Below are 16,930 nucleotides of genomic sequence, written 5' to 3' on the forward strand. Positions count from 1 at the left end.
GCCAGTTAGAATGTTATAAAGGTAATCAGGCATTAACCGTAAAATACAAGTTCCAAAACGCTTGTCCACTTTATTTTTGCCATGCTTTCATCACTGTTTGAATGTGTGACTTAAATAAGTGAATGGGTAGAAAGAACTTCTGTTTTGTGGAAACTAACAAAGTGAATAAATATTAGGAGGAAAGTAAAACGAAGAAAGAGATAGGAGAGAAAAAAGAAGAAAATCATCCAGGTCAGGGGTCCGAGGTAAAATGAGTCACGATAAGGTGAATACTGGAGGTCATTAGGAACACACTTTGATTTGCCAGATGAATAACTGATAACCAGGAAGTGATGCAAATGAACAAGCTTACACAGTAGGCTCTGATCTCTGCAACATGATGGTTAAAAGGCAGTGTTTGTTTAGGGCTCTGAGTACCCAACAGTCTTGGGTCTTTTCATTGTTTCACATTCCTTAAGTCTTTTACAATGTATTTTCTTCTTAATGTGACCATAATGGTTTCTCTTCTCCTTCTTTGTTTTAGATTTCTCCATAACACATAACCACATGGCTTACTATTTTTTTCTTATTTTTTTAAAGCTTTTATTTATTTATTTGAGAGAGAAAGAGCATGAGCAGGGGGAGGGGCAGAGGGAGAAGTAGACTCCCTGCCGAACAGGTAGCCCGATGCAGGGCTAGATGCCAGGACTCGATCCTAGGGCTCTGGGATTATGACTTGAGCCAAACGCAGATTCTCAACAGAGTGAGCCACCCAGGTGCCGCCCCCCCCCCACTTTTTTTTTTTTTTCTTATTTTAATTGCCCATCTTTCCTCACCAGAATATAAACTCCATAAAAATTGTATTTTTTATTGTAATATCCTCATAGCCTAAAATAACGTATGGCAAATCTTAAGAGCCCAATCAATATTTGTTGAGTGAATAAATAAAGTGCAAAGAATGAGACTAAGAAGGATTTGATCTAACTAGTATAAATACTAAGGTATTTTACCAGCTGCATAACATTAGGTGAGTTACCACCTCCTTGCATCTTGTCTTTTCTGTAAAATCTGATGCCACATGCCACAAAGATTGTTATAAAGAAAAAAAGAGAGCCCCATTTACCAGATTGTTTAAATTAAGCAAGAAAATCAAGGGATGATGCAGCAAGACTATCTCTGAAATGCTTTTTTTACTAAGCTCTATAAAGTTCTTTTTCATTTGATTTTTATCAAAACGAAGAAAAAAATGTAAGAGGTATATAGTGTCTCATTTGTCAGCTGAAGAAATGGGAGGGGGGCCAAAAAAATGAAAACTTACCCTCAAACAATGAAGATAAAAGATCTGGAGTAAATATAGGACTTCATGTATTCCTGACTCAATGTCCATGTTTTTAAACCACTCTGCTATACAGGGAACATTTTCTTGTCAAGTATAATCAAAGATAAAAGCAAAGACAGAGTGGCAGGATGATCGTGGCTGGGAAATGATCATCATGAGTCTGATGAGGTTCTGTCTGTATTCCAGGACCACACATAACATGATATGACAGGAAGCATCAGAGCATGCTGATGCTTTTGAACTGCTCTACTCTCCTGGCCTCCAACCTGTAATCCTACTTAGCTTCTAGTTCATTCTTTTCCTAATCATTTCCTATATCCTATTTCCATCTTTAATTAATCTTCAATCTTCATCCCTGTGCTGGAAAAACTTTTAACACCCACATACAACAATGTAATTCTAACCCCATCAATCCTGCTTCCAGCCTGCTACAGCACTATGTGTTTATCATGTGTTTAGGAGTGCGGAAGGTGCTTTCTTCTTGACTGCTAAAATGAACAAAAATTCAAGGGACTCAGAGAAATGAGGAAGATATTTTGGGGGTAATGCAAGGTTAAATATCCCTGGTATCTTGTTATATATAGGAAAATCTGTAGCAATATGCAAATTTAACAGTATACAAGGATATATTTTTTTCCCAAAATTATTAGAGGAGTCTAACCAAACATACATTAATTTTTCACTATATCCTAGTCATTGGGTACATAATCTCAAGCTTGGGTAGACAAGCAAGAATTTCATGATTTCTAAAAATAACACAGGGAAATACAAATTGCTAATAAAACAAAGCAGTCACTCCACTCCATCCCTGCCCATAGATTTCCTTTCTTCAAGTCCAGATGCAGCATTAGAATCCTTCATATCATGGCGCTCCAAGCAGCAGCTACCTTACAATCAAATTGTTACAGAAGATGAAATCTACATAGGTTGTTGAATTATAAGAATACAGTAATGGGGACTAATTTAAATCACTGAATTTGAAGTAATTGGAAAAAAAAAAAAAACCTGCCGATATTTTCCATTCTCTTCAGTGGAAAAAAAAAATCCTTCTATAAATAAACAACAGGTATAAGGGTACAGAGGATTAGCATGCAATGGACATATATATTGGTAACACTGTCGAGCTAGTGGCTAAAAAAAAAAAAAAAAATTTCCCCATAACTGGATATACTATGTTTAACCATCCCTAGGTTTTGTAGACACTTATGGTACCCTAAGTTATATACCTGGGACCGCATCATTAAAATATCCTGTAGCCAGTTTCCTATCATCAATACCTATTTCTCTTTGCTGGAAGACTATCTGAATCATGGCAGGCAGAAGTTCAAAAGTGCTGCTAAATTAACACTCCTTAGTGGTGGACAATGACACCAATGAGTTCCTCTATAAATATTTTATTTCCTTCACCCCTCAGTTATGGTAACTTTGAGTTATGTATTTAATACTGTTTCCCAGAGTTTCCCCACAGCATTATCAGTCACAGGCAGTGTTAGCTAGCTTGATAATAAACCCTCTTTTGTTTGCCTTGGCTTCTCTTTGTCATCATCCACTTCCCCTTCAATGTTTCCTGAAACTATCTCCCAAATAAAGTACTTGCATTTGATTTTCTGTAACTGACTATAGTCAGTCTCAGGGGAACCTAAACTAAGTTTTAACCCTCCCTTTGCATTACCCTCACCATGACCCACACATGCACACAAACCCACACATAATCTATCAAATCCACACAATTCTACCTCAAAATGAACTCTTAGAAGTCTCACTTCATCTCCATATCCCCTACCATGTTTCAGCGTATACCCTCATATCTGCTACGGATTAACTTAATAAAACCAAGTTTATCATGTCACCTGTCTGCTTAGAATTTTTAACTCCCTGTTGCCTATAAAATGAATCCTAATTATGCCTGGTATAAGACATTCATCATCTATAATCTGGCCCTGACTAGGATGGCCAGCTTTCACCTTCTATGAATACTTCTATCACATGGACTAACTATGTCTTGTGCATGCCAGAAATTTTCAGGATTTACTGCCATTACTTCTCTCCACAAAGAATTCATCGCCTCTCTACCTTTCCTGGAAACTCCAAGGATTTCTTCAAAACTTGTCTCCAACTTCCTCACATTGGTGTTGATAGGCACTTAGTGTTCTATGTTCCCAAAGCATTCTCTCCACACCCTTATAATTGCATTTGCTGCATTGCAAGGCCATTTACAAGTTTCTGAGTTTATCTGGTTCACTAGATTGTCATCTTTTGTTGGGCAGCGACCACATCCTATTGGTTTTGGAATCCCCTGCAACAGTACTATCTCATCACAGAGGCGATTATCAAAGAATGCAAAACGTGCAGCATGAGTTTTGTTTCCCTAATGCCTTTATAACCAAACATTCCTTAATAAAAAACTTTTGTGAGCATTATAAATATATATAATAGAATCTATAAGATGCATCTAACATCGGTGGCCATTTCACTTACATTTTATCTAGAGAGTAAAGAAAGAGCCTTCTGAACTTTTTTCTTTTCCTTTTCTTTTTTTTAAAATAAAGGATCATCTCCAGTTTAAAAGATCCACCCTCCTACATAGACCCTTAGAGAAAGGTAGACACACCTAAATGCAGTTTAACCTACTTCACAATTAGCCTGCAGCCAGCCCTGCCTAAAAGTACCACCAAATGGGAAAGAATTTGACTTAAATCAGTATGAAATCAGGATATAAATCAGTGCTTTCGTGTTTAACTAAATGTTCATTTGTTAACATATTAGCAACCAACTTTGAGCTATAAAAAGCTGACTTTATAGAACAATTAAGAGTTTTAGTGTAGAGAAGGGTGTGAACACCAAATACCAGAGGATCACAGAACCTACTGACATCAAAATAACCAACAAGATTTCTTAGTAGACTTGTCAGAAAAGGTGAGGGTTATCCAGCTCCCAATTTGCAAAGCCAATTAGGTATTTGTAAATGTGAGATTGGTATAAGATGCTATTCAAAGTTCCCCGTAATGTCTTTGCGTTACATATTTTGTAGAACTGAAATTTGGAATTATGGAAATTTAAAAAGTCCCTTTAGAAAGTTTCAATTCAGTCCAAGTCAAACCTGGTCAAACTGCTGAAACTTCAAAGCTGAGAGATAAACCTAGAGTCATGGCTTGAATTAATGCCATGGACCTCTGTGGAATGGAAATACTGCCTCCTAATTAGAGAGTTCTTACTCATTTTTTTTTTTTTCCTAGAGAGCTGAGATTTTGATTTTAGAAGCTGATTCTGAAGACTTCCTGACCTTTGGCAAAACATTCATTCAGTTTTGCACTCTGAGCTTCCAGGTGAGCTGAAGTGATTATGGAACTTTGAGGTCATCTACAAAGTGGACTGATTGCTCAATGGAGTCTACTTCACACAGTTCCATTTTTTGAGGAATTTCTCCTTGAGTGACCATATCACTACACCCCAGACCTAGAGGTCTAGGATAACTCCTCAATCATTGCACTCAACATACTTTTAGAAAGCAATACTAACGCCAGAAACCAATTACCCACATTTTCACTCTTTGCTTATAGACAACTCTGTAAATACATATTTCTCTTAAATTAGCAATATTACAGTCAAGTATCAGTATATATTCTGTTTTACACAGTTTTCAGTTCATTCTGTGCACCGTAGACATTTAATGATTGTGTACCGTATTCTAAATCCTAGGATAGAAACATGAATAGCTACACTTCCTGTTTTCTAGGGGTTTCATTGCAATGGAGGATAGAACTATACATATGCTAAATGCTATAATAAAGTTACATGTATATGCCCTATGAGTGTGTAAGCCACCCTGAGCAGTGTGTGAATGTGAATCCCTGACACTGATTTAAGGAGAATGTCACAATTAAACCTAGCTTTAGATAATGAGTTCACAGTTGGAGGACAGTAGGGTTGGTAGGCATGCACAAGGGTGGTAAACTGTAAGCAAGCATAGGATGTTTTCTAAAATGGTTAGTGATGTATTATAGCTGTGATAAGAAGGTTAAGAGCTGGAATAAGAAGAATCTGCTGCAGTAAGGCAAAGAGTAGAGATTAGTCAACAGTGAAGAGCAGTAAGATGAGAAATACCTGATTATACTGGTGTAAATTTAGATTAATTCAATGCTAGAATGAGGACATGGAATTGGAGTAAGGACACTGGAATGCTCCGAGAGAAAAGGAAAGTTCCTTATATAAAAAAAAAAAAATTATAGGAACACAGGCAACCTCTCCCCCTAAAAAATTATAGGAACACAAGGGAGGAAAAAAAGAGGAACAGTTTGAGAGAATTTACAAAAAATTATCTGTAAGTATCTGAAGATATTCATTTAGGGTAGACAGGAACATAAATATAAACAATACTTACATCAGTTTCTAAAAAATACAGTCACCACGGACCCGCAAAATGTGGGAGGCCCTTTTAATTTTTTATTTCACTCAACACTCTAGGAACACTTCATACTCATATTCATATTTTATTCTTATTCCGTTGATGAAATAACTTCATCAAGTATGTCCAGTGAAACCAAGATTAAAATCCAGATTCTTCTAACCCCAAAAAATCACTCTCAAGCCAGCATACTGCCTCCTGTTTTTAAAATAGGTTAATTTAAAAATCAACATGTGATAGTTTTGCCATTGGGTATTTAGTGCTCAAGATAATTAAATTAGCATACCTTTTCTCTCTATATCCAACAACGTACTTCACTTGTCAGGCAGAGAATGTAGATTTTTTAATAGAGCACTACATTTCAGCTAGAAATTTTCCTTCTTGACTCAAGCAACCTAATAATTATCTCCCAATGTCTCCCAAATCCCTGAGCCTAGATATTTCTTTCATGTATTAAGAAAATAACCTAGGTCTCTTCTTACTCTATTTTGACACAATTCAATGAAATGGGAAACAATGCCATATGAATCTAAAGAAATTAAAAGACATCAAAATCAAGCTTCCCAATTTCAAACTCAAAAATGCACCTAGCAATTTGTGATATAAAGCATTACAAACACTTGCAAGAAATGTTTGTGGATGGTGGTATATAATTTCAAGTATGGTTTGACAGAAACATGTCGAAAAAATACAATTTTTTGCATTTTTAAGAAAATAGCTGTTTTTTTGTTTTTTCCTCTTCACCGCAGAAATATTTTTCATAGTAGAGAATCAGCCAGCTTAGCCAACCGTATCATTTTTTAAAATATATTCCACTCTTTGAGATACTCCAATTTTATCTCTTTATTTAAAAAGATAACCAGAGAATGCCATATTTAAACACACCTACTTTTTACATTCTCTATTTGTCATCCCACGAATTGTCAGTCAAGATTGTGGTATGATACTAGGTTCTGGGTGACCACAGGGTATATAAGAAAAGGATCTTTATATTTTTGGCACATATTATAATCTAGGGAATTGATAATTACATCGTTCAATGATTCTTAACATGAACATCCCGAGGACAAATTCTTCTTCTGGAAAGGAATGTTACTCCTTCCTGGTGAACCCATGAATTTCATTCTTAGTAGAAAATGAAAACATCAAGATTCAATCTTCACTTTAGTTATAACAGATATCCGTTTCTATTACATACCCTGGCATCTTAAATCTCTCACCGATTTTTATAATTATTTTCCTTTTCAACTCTCTATGTATTATTATTCAGAAGCCACATGATTTTGACTCATATTCTCTCAATTATCAACTATAAACTCACAAGTCCTTTGGGAAACAAAGTAAGTATTTTGCTTCAATTTATAATAGGCTAAGAAAAGTAAAGTGGGCTTTATAAAATTTAGCCTGTGTTCATATTTCCTTTTATATTTATAATCCAATAGATACGTGTAAACCCTCGTCTTAAAGATAGGAGACAATGTTTCAGAAAGTGTCAGCTCTTTGTCTCTGAGGTTTTGCTGTGGTTATCAGGCTATCCAGGTTTTTGGTTTTTTTTTTTAACATGGAATCTAGAATGTTTGTTTTTTCGATCTAAGATTATATTTGTCCTATTGCCTCTCCTATGTCACCTTTTCCCTTTAGATAAGGACCTACAAGAAAATTTAAGATTATGTAGGGGAGAAAAATATAATTTTTGCTTTATCCTTTTAGGTTCTTGGTTGAGACACCCCTGTAATAAAAGAAAGACTAGTAGGAGAAAAGCAAACCAAAGGTGCATCACATGTATGCCTCCTGTGTACATGAGAGATACCTAGGAAATCTGCATAACTCCCTGAAATGGCCCGAGCCATCACCTAAAATACCATCTCCAGCTAAAGACAAAAGATGTTGAGGGAAGGGTGGAAGCCAGTTATGGCAGCTTACCAGGACAGTCAGAAGAAACAAGGTAAGATTGTTAGGAAGATTTCAGTAGCTACCTTCTCCAATGATAAAAGAGTTTCTATGATTAAGTCACCCTCCTCTTCCAGGTACACAGAGGGAGACATTCTTACAAATGAAGATTTCCTTTATAAGTATCCTTTACAAGTGGTAACTTCTACTCAGTTTTCTGAGCTTCTCCTGGATCTGCTATTTATTATTATTATTATTATTATTATTATTATTATGTTCAGTTACCCTGCATATAGTTACATCACAAGTTTTTGTTGTAATATTCAACGATTCATTAGTTGAATATAACACCCAGTGCTCATCCCCACACATGCCCTCCTTAATATCCATCACCTGGTTACTCTATCCCCCCACCCCCTCCCTCCTGTCTGCTATTTCTTAATAACCAGCCTAAAAGAATCCTTAAGTCCAAGAGGCATATTTTGGGGTGGCAAATTCTGCTCCCCTTTGATCACTTCATTCTCTTTTCCATCTCTTAATTTCTCTTCCATGGTTTCACATTATTTATCTCTTCCTTCTTTTGAGTAATTTATGTCTAGCAGACAATTCATTAATTCTATTTTAATCTAGTGTTCAATGCTGCTATTGATTTTTTTTCCACTAACCCTTTTTATTTCTAAAAAACCTTTTTATTTATTTATTTATTTATTTATTTATTTATTTATTTATTTATTTATTTGAGAGAGAGAATGAGATAGATAGAGCATGACAGTGGGGAGGGTCAGGGGGAGAAGCAGACTCCCTGCTGAGCAGGGAGCCCGATGTGGGACTCGATCCCAGGACTCCAGGATCATGACCTGAGCCGAAGGCAGTCGCTTAACCAACTGAGCCACCCAGGCACCCTCTAAAAACATTTCTATATTTAAAAATCCATTTTATCCTTCACAGAAATGTGTTCTTGCCTCACGAATTCTGCTTCTTTGGGGGAAAAAAAATTTTTTTGAGATATTCAGAAAAATACAGTCTCTTGGAGGTTGTTGCATCAGCATCAATTTCAGGGTGTGAATTTTGCTGATTGTTGCAGTATCTAGTAATTTTTGGCTGTAAGTTTTCAGAGGAACTGTTTTCTTGGGAATCCATTTGTCTGGGTCATGGATGCATTCCTATAGAATGGCTTCGCATTTGTCACCGCAAGTGTGTTCACATTCTGAAATAGATTTTATGTTTATTCTCACCTTGAGATCCCCAATACCACACATGGTTAATGGGAAAGAAAAATCCTACAACCTCTTATGAGCAAGCTTAGATTCTTTATCTTAAACATCCATCAATTTTTCCATCTTTGGCACTGGCTATTGCCTAGTTTCTTTATCACAAGCATGACCAGTGAGAGTTCTTCAGTCTCTTTGTATGGATAGGAAAAACTTCTGAGGTTCCTACTCCTCTCATACATGGATCTTAGATCTTCTCTCCCAGCCTTGAATAGAAATCAATGTCCCAAGCCTTCAAGATTATGTGATTCTGTAACATGTTGGCTACTGAGGCTGAATTCTCTCTCACCTTTGTTAAAGTATAATGTTTTTTAAAAGGTAAGATAATGACTCATATGGATATAAAATAAACTTGCATTGAATGTTGTATTTAACTCCTTGTTTAAAGAGTAAGCCTGGCAGAAGATACAGCAGTTTCTAAGGACAAATTAAAGAAGAAATCACTTCTGTAGAATAAAGAAACATAGGCATGAATTTACAGACGGATGCAAAATTAGCTTTTTTCCCCCATGAGGTAAGGGGAATCCATTTAAACCTCCCCTAAAAGAATAAACTTGCATCTCTATAGACAAGAATTATTTTGCATTGCTATCAGATTTCAATTTATAGAACTGTAAAATAGCTCAAAGACAATGAAAGATTTGGGTCAGATAGCACAGAAGACTGTGTTTAAACAATGCAATTTTCTTTTGAAGACACTCTGATCTTTTTTGTTTATTCCAAATGTTTGTGTATCTTTAAATTTTAGTTTCTTCTAAGTTCTAGTTCCCTGAGACTTCTTTTCTGGCTTTCAATATTGACTATTTTAAAAATACATTTTATCTAGCGTAATTGTGGACTTTTCGCAAAAAGAGATATCTGAAATCAGCTTAGTCCACCATATTGACTAACTTGACTACTCCTCATCTTAAAACTCTTCATCTGCTTTCAGGATAAAATTTCCTCTCTGTATTGCTTCTAACATTTGGACTTGGTCTTCTATGTCTTCATTGAATTTTCCCCCAGGTCTGACTTTTGGCAGTGTTTTCTAGGTTTTTGATCTTGGTATTTGTTCAGTGTACATCCCTGCCTATACTTTCCACTGCTTTCTCTATGCTGATGACCTGGAAATTGACACCTCAATCTATGTGTTGCTTTAGGCACTAGACTTCCAACTGTGCAGTGGATATCATCAAACACATATCCTACTGGCAGCTCAAATTTGACAAGACCGAACTGAATTCATTAAACACCCTTTACCTACCCCTCCAAAACATTTTCCGAATTTGTTCCTCTGCCTGCATTTTCTCTATATCATTCTTTGATATTGCAATATAATCATTCGTATTAGAATCCTAGAAATCGGGCGCCTGGGTGGCTCAGATGGTTAAGCGTCTGCCTTCGGCTCAGGTCATGATCTCAGGGTCCTGGGATCAAGTCCCGCATAGGGCTCCCTGCTCCTTGGGAGCCTGCTTCTCCCTCTGCCTCTCTCTCTCTCTGTCAGGAATAAATAAATAAAATCTTAAAAAAAAAAAAAAAAAGAATCCTAGAAATCATTCTCAACATCTTTCTCCCATTTACTTCCAAATCAACTGTTATATATTAGTATCTTAAAACTATTTTTTATCTTTCTCTTTAGTGTCATTTCTTAAGGAGATATATTACTCTACTTCTTCTGGAAATATATCAACCTAACTAACCATACTAGCTCTTATTTCTAACCTATGATAATCTACCTGCTCCACAAAGACTTCTCTCTAAAATATGAATTTTAGAACATCATCATACAAGAAACTAATACATCTCAAAAGCAAAAACAAACTTTTTAAAAACAGGCAAAAGAACTGAGTAAACATTTTCTGAAATAAGACATACAAATGGCCAGTAGGAACATGAAAAGTTCTCAACATTACTAATCATCACAGAAATGCAAATCAAAACCACACTGAGATATCACTTCACACCTGTTAGGACGGCTATTATCAAAAAGTAAAGAGCCAGCAAATGCTAGGAGGTTGTAGAGAAAAGAGAACCCTATATACTGCTGGGGGATTTGCAAACTCATACAGCTGTTATGGAAAACAGCATATAAGTTCCTCAAGAAATTAAAAACAGAACTACCATGCAACCCTGCTTCTGGGTATATATCCATGGGAAACAAAACCATTACCTAGAAAGATCTCTGTACTCTTGTGTTCACTGCAGCATTATTCACAATAGCCAAGGAATGGATCAAGAAAATGTCACACACACACACACCCTGGAATTATTATTCAGCCTTAAAAGTAAGGAAATTCTGCCATTTGCAACAACATAGATGAATCTGGAGGGTATTATGCTAAGTGAAGTAGGACAAAGAGAAAAAGAAATACTGCATAGTATCACATGGATGGTATCTAAATTTAAATAGTTGTACTCACAGAAACCAGAAGTAAAAATGTGTTTTCCAGGGGATAGGGTGTGGTGAAAATAGGGACAGACTGGTAAAGAGTAAACTTGCAGTTAGATGATTAATAATTTCTGAGGATCTAATATGTAACATGGAGTTGTTAACATTTTATTGTATAATTATACAATATTGTGTAATACTGTATAATTGAAGTTTGCTAAAAGAGTTGACTTTCAGTGTTCTCTCTCTCTCTCTCTCTCTCTCTCTCTCTCTCTCTCTCTCTCACACACACACACACACACACAAGTAAGTACTTGAGTCTAGGCATGTGTTATTTAACTCAAAGGGAATCCTTTCACATTTTTGTATAAAATCATTTCTCTGTATACTCTAAATATCCCACAGATTTGTCAGTAAAATCCCAATAAAACTGGAGAAAGAAATATTGGTACAGTGCTGGGAAAGACAATAGACTACAGTGCACCTGCTCGGGTGTAATGCAGCTCTACCCCTTTCCAGATCTGTGAACTCTGACAACTGAAGTAAATGTGCTAACATTAATTTCCTCATTTGTTAACCGAGGATAATAACAATACGCCCTGAAACTTGGATAAAGATTGAGTGGAATTTGAAAGCATGCTCCCAGGAAAAAATGAACAATATATAAATAATGGCCATGATTACAAATGTTTCTTTTAATTTATTTAGAAAAGTATGCTTTGTATTACATAAATGCACAATTTTATTAATTTATCGATTTTAAGTTCCTTTTTTGTTTATTTCCTCCTGGTCATATTTCTGCCTTTTTCCCCATGTAGCATTTAATAACAGGGTTAATCAACCAGATTTTCCTCACTGACATATATACTCATACCATATACTCATATAGACATCAAGTTTTTCAATTTTACATTTTTTTAGTTTTACAACAGTTGCATTGTATTATTTACAGTACACTACTTTTTTCACTGAAAAATAATTTTTGGAAATTCCATTATCATCTGAGTAGGTCTTTTACCTTTATCTTCTACTTTTATCGGTTATCTGCCTTACGAATATATTCCAGGTCTAAAATTGCATGTTGACTTTATGATATTCTTTGAAAAATACTTTGTTATTAAAAACAGATGAATAAGGGCGCCTGGGTGGCTCAGTCGTTAAGCGTCTGCCTTCGGCTCAGGTCATGATCCCAGAGTCCTGGGATCAGGCCCCGCACCAGGCTCCCTGCTCCGCGGGAAGCCTGCTTCTGCCTCTCCCACTCCCCCTGCTTGTGTTCCCTCTCTCGCTGTGTCTCTGTCAAATAAATAGATAAAATCTCAAAAAAAAAAAAAAAAAAAAAACCAGACGAATAAGGTTTGATTACCTAATGCTAACATAGTGGCTATAGTTGATAATATACTGCATAATTGTAATTTGCTAAGATAGTGGAATTTAAGTGTTCCCAGCCAAAAAAAAAAAAAAAAGATAAAAAAACTACTAGTGTTTTATGTATTCAACAAAATCTAAGAAAATGTCTATGTGCCTCTATTCCATAATGTGTTCTCTATAGTTTTAATAGTTCTTCATGTTATAATAGTTTTATCTTAAATAATACAAGGTTTGCATTCAGTCAATGCTCGGCCTAAGGCTTTCTGTCAGTGATCACAAATTAGGGTGATCATTTTAAGAAAAAGCTGTGAACAAAACATGTATTACATTTTTATACACACATATCTAACAGGATACATACCAATATGCAAAAATTAATTAGCAAGCAATCCAAAAATAAAAGTTAAAATAAGATTAAAAAACACACAATCAATAAAAGTATGAAATTACAATCAGTTAATAAAAGCATAACCATAAATCAATATGAGTAAAATATTTAGTAATAAATTTAATAAAAGTATGCCAAACTTGTATACTAGAAGCTACAAATGCAGGAATGAGAGTAAGTAAGGCCTAAACTAATGGAGTGATATACCATGTTCATTGAATGAAAGACTTAGTAGTGTTAAAAGGGCAACTCTACCTTTAAATCTATAGGGTCAACCAATGCCAGCAGGATTTTAAGGTCAAACTAAGAATCTGATTCTAAAATCTATATGGAAATTCAAAGGACCTAGAATAGTCAAAATAATTTAAATATTATAATAATTATATAATAATAATTTTCTGTAATAAATTATAAATAAAAAGAAAAGCAATGTTGGAGGACTACTAATCCTGATGTGAAGACTTCTATAAAGTTACAGTAATCAGAACATTTGGGTATCAGCACAGGCATAGAAGATAAATCAGTGAAAGAGAATGATGAATTCAAAAACAATTTCACACAAAAATATCAACAGAGGGGCACCTGGGTGGTGGAACTGGTTAAGCGCTCAACTCTTGGTTTCAGCTCAGGTAATGATCTCAGGATTGTGAGATCAAGCCCCAAGTTGGGCTCTGTGCTCAGCATGGAGTCTGCTGTAGATTCTCTCCCCCTCTCCCTCTGCTCTTCCTGCTCAAGCTTATATCTCTCTCTCTCTGAAATAAATAAATCTTTAAAGAAAATGTCAAAATAATAAAGAGAGAGAGAACAGTCTTTTCAACTAATGGTTTTGAAATAACTAAATGCTCACATGGAAGTAAGTCTTGACCCTTTCATCAAACCATATATAAAAATTAATTCAAAATGGGACATAGCTTGAAATGGGAGAGCAAAACCCACACAATTTCTATAAGAAAACATAGGAGAAAAGAGTTGTGATTTTGGGTTAATCTAGCACTTCTTGAATTGTAAACAAAAAGAACAAACCTTAAGAGAAAAATTCAGATTTCATCAAAATTTAAAGTTTTGCTGATGCACACACACAATTAAAAAAGAAAAGGTAACCCATAGACTGAGAAAAAATATGTCTGACAGAGGACATAAATGTAGAATATATAAATAACACAACTTAATAAGTAATCCCATTTGAGAATATAGATAAAAGATTTCCAGCCAAAGTATATGCTACAGAGAAATAAAAACATACATACACATAGACATATATGCAAATTTTTATGGAAGCGTTATACTCAATTGCCAAAAACATGTAAACAAACTAATAGCTATCAAATAAAGAAAGAATAAACTGTGATATATCCATACAATGGAATATTACTCAGTAAATAAAAATGTATAAACTCCTACTCAATGTAATAATGTGGATAAATCTCAAAATAATTAAGCCAAGACACCAAACACAAAAGACTATATACTGTTTGGTTCTATTTGTATGACAGTTCTACAAAGGCAAAACTAAAATACAGAAGAAAATATGTTGCTGTCTTGAACCAAGGATCAACTGAAGTGTTTTATATCTTAATTTTGTTGGTGATTGCTTGACTATATTCACTAAACAGAACTGATCAAAGTATATACTTATAATGGATAAATTTGAATGCATATAAAAATACTTTTATAAAACTTCAAAACAATTACATTTAGTTTGACCCTAAAACATTTTGCACCAAAACCCATTCATGACTTTAATCGTGAAACCATTAGTTTCAGTTTTTCCTCAAGATTTCTTTTGCCTGGCATCCATAGAAAAAGTGTCCTCTTCTCATTGCCCATTCATTGCCTCATCCCTCAAAGGTAACTTTGCCATATACTTACTTCTAGCTCTTCTGCCAACATATTCTCTGAATTGGGGCTCAAAGGTCTTGTTTTTCAAAGAGTCTTTTATTTTATCCCATATGAGAAATGCTCAACCAGTTAATTTCCAATGACCCTTCTAGTTCTAATTGTCTAATAAAAAGTGTTAGAAGAATCAATCTTTTTTTTTTTAAAGATTTTTTTTTTAAGATTTTATTTATTTATTCATGAGAGACAGAGAGAGAGAAGCAGAGGGAGAAGCAGGCTCCCAAGGAGCAGGGAGCCCGATGCGGGACTCGATCCCAGGACTCTGGGATCGTGACCTGAGCCGAAGGCAGACGCTTAACCAACTGAGCCACCCAGGTGCCCCAGAAGAATCAATCTTGAAAAACATTTATCTTGGGGCACCTGGGTGGCTCAGTCAGTTAAGTGTCTGCCTTTGGCTCAGGTCATGATCCTTGAGTCCTGGGATCAGGCCCCACATTGGACTCCCTGCTCAGCAGGGAGTCTGCTCCCTCTGCCCCCCACCCCCACCCAGGCTCGTGCTCTCTCTCTCTCACGTGCTCGCTCTCTCACTCTCTCTGAATAAATAAAATCTTTTTAAAAAAGAAAGAAAAAAAAACAAAACAAAACATTTATCTTGACACAAAAACATCCCAAGTTTAAAACAAGATGCTTTGGAGATAACATTTTCTTCCTCTTGTGTGACCATATTTCATTTGCTTTCTTTCATTTCCACGTTTTGCCATATACCTGTATGCCAGTCCTTTAGCTTACAACTTAGAAATACAAAGGGGGTTGTACTTGTTCACTAGCTTGGTCAGCACATTCTCTGAATGTAGGAAAATAACAACCTCTTCCTTTAGAAACAGGACTGAAAACAAGGAATGTGGTTACCAAAAGGAACAACAACAACAACAAAATTGGAATCGCCACTATAGCAATGGGCAAAAATAACTTTTCAGTCAGAGAATACTATCTTAAAGTCCACCGATACAACAAATGCAGTTCAACTGGCCACCTTCACCATGACTTTACAAATCTTATTTTCTGAAATCAAACTATTCCACTCATATTATTAATACCCAGTTTGAAAATTCAGTATAATACACACGTACACACACACACACACACACACCCCTATATCTCACATTTCTCTAATAATGGACGACCTTAAAAACAAAGATACCCATAGTGGGGTGACCAGTATGTCCCTAAAACAATTAAGATCATTTTCATTAACATGATGAAAGGTTGTTAATTAGCTATATTCAAGGTGTCATGCTGAGCATGTATCTTACAAAAAGCACATGTGGGGGGGCACCTGGGTGGCTCAGTCGGTTAAGCAGCTGCCTTCGGCTCAGGTCATGATCCCAGGGTCCTGGGATCGAGCCCCACATCTGGCTCCCTGCTCAGGGGAGCCTGCTTCTCCCTCTCCATCTGCCTGCCACTCTGCCTACTTGTGTTCTCTATCTCTCTGTCAAATAAATAAATAAAATCTTAAAAAAAAAAAAAAGCACATGGGGGACAATGTTCATCAGATAAATGTGTTAAACTAGTTTTTAGGATTTTCTATGACCCACTCCTACCAGCTTCTTCTCTGCATATGCCTTGTTCTTTACTACCACAATTTCTTTACTCAACAGCCAACCTATCTTCCCCTTAACCTAAGTTCTATATATTCTTCAAAGCACAAATCACATATTACCCCCCCTATGAAAAGCCCCCATTATTTCAATAAAAAGCAACTACACTTTCTCCTGAATCAGAAACAACTTGTCCATGCCACTTTTATGTTACTTAACTTTTTCTAATTCACTGAGTTATTAGTAATAAATGCTTTTTAGCAGCTTTGTATAAAGAATCAGTTAATATTCTACTATGTGGCAAGCATTTTATGATATATCTAACACCCTATCAGTTTCAATCAATCAATTTGAGGGAAAATATAATGTCTATTTAATAATTTTATTCCTCATAGCACCAAGGAACATTACCTTGCATTTAGTAAATATTAGTTGTGTAAATGAATCAAAGCTACACATACTTACTCTGAATATGATATTAAGTGATA

Source organism: Mirounga leonina, unplaced genomic scaffold, assembly GCF_011800145.1.
Source record: "Mirounga leonina isolate KUSES-001 unplaced genomic scaffold, KU_Mleo_1.0 Mir_180, whole genome shotgun sequence".
Classification (NCBI taxonomy): domain Eukaryota; kingdom Metazoa; phylum Chordata; class Mammalia; order Carnivora; family Phocidae; genus Mirounga; species Mirounga leonina.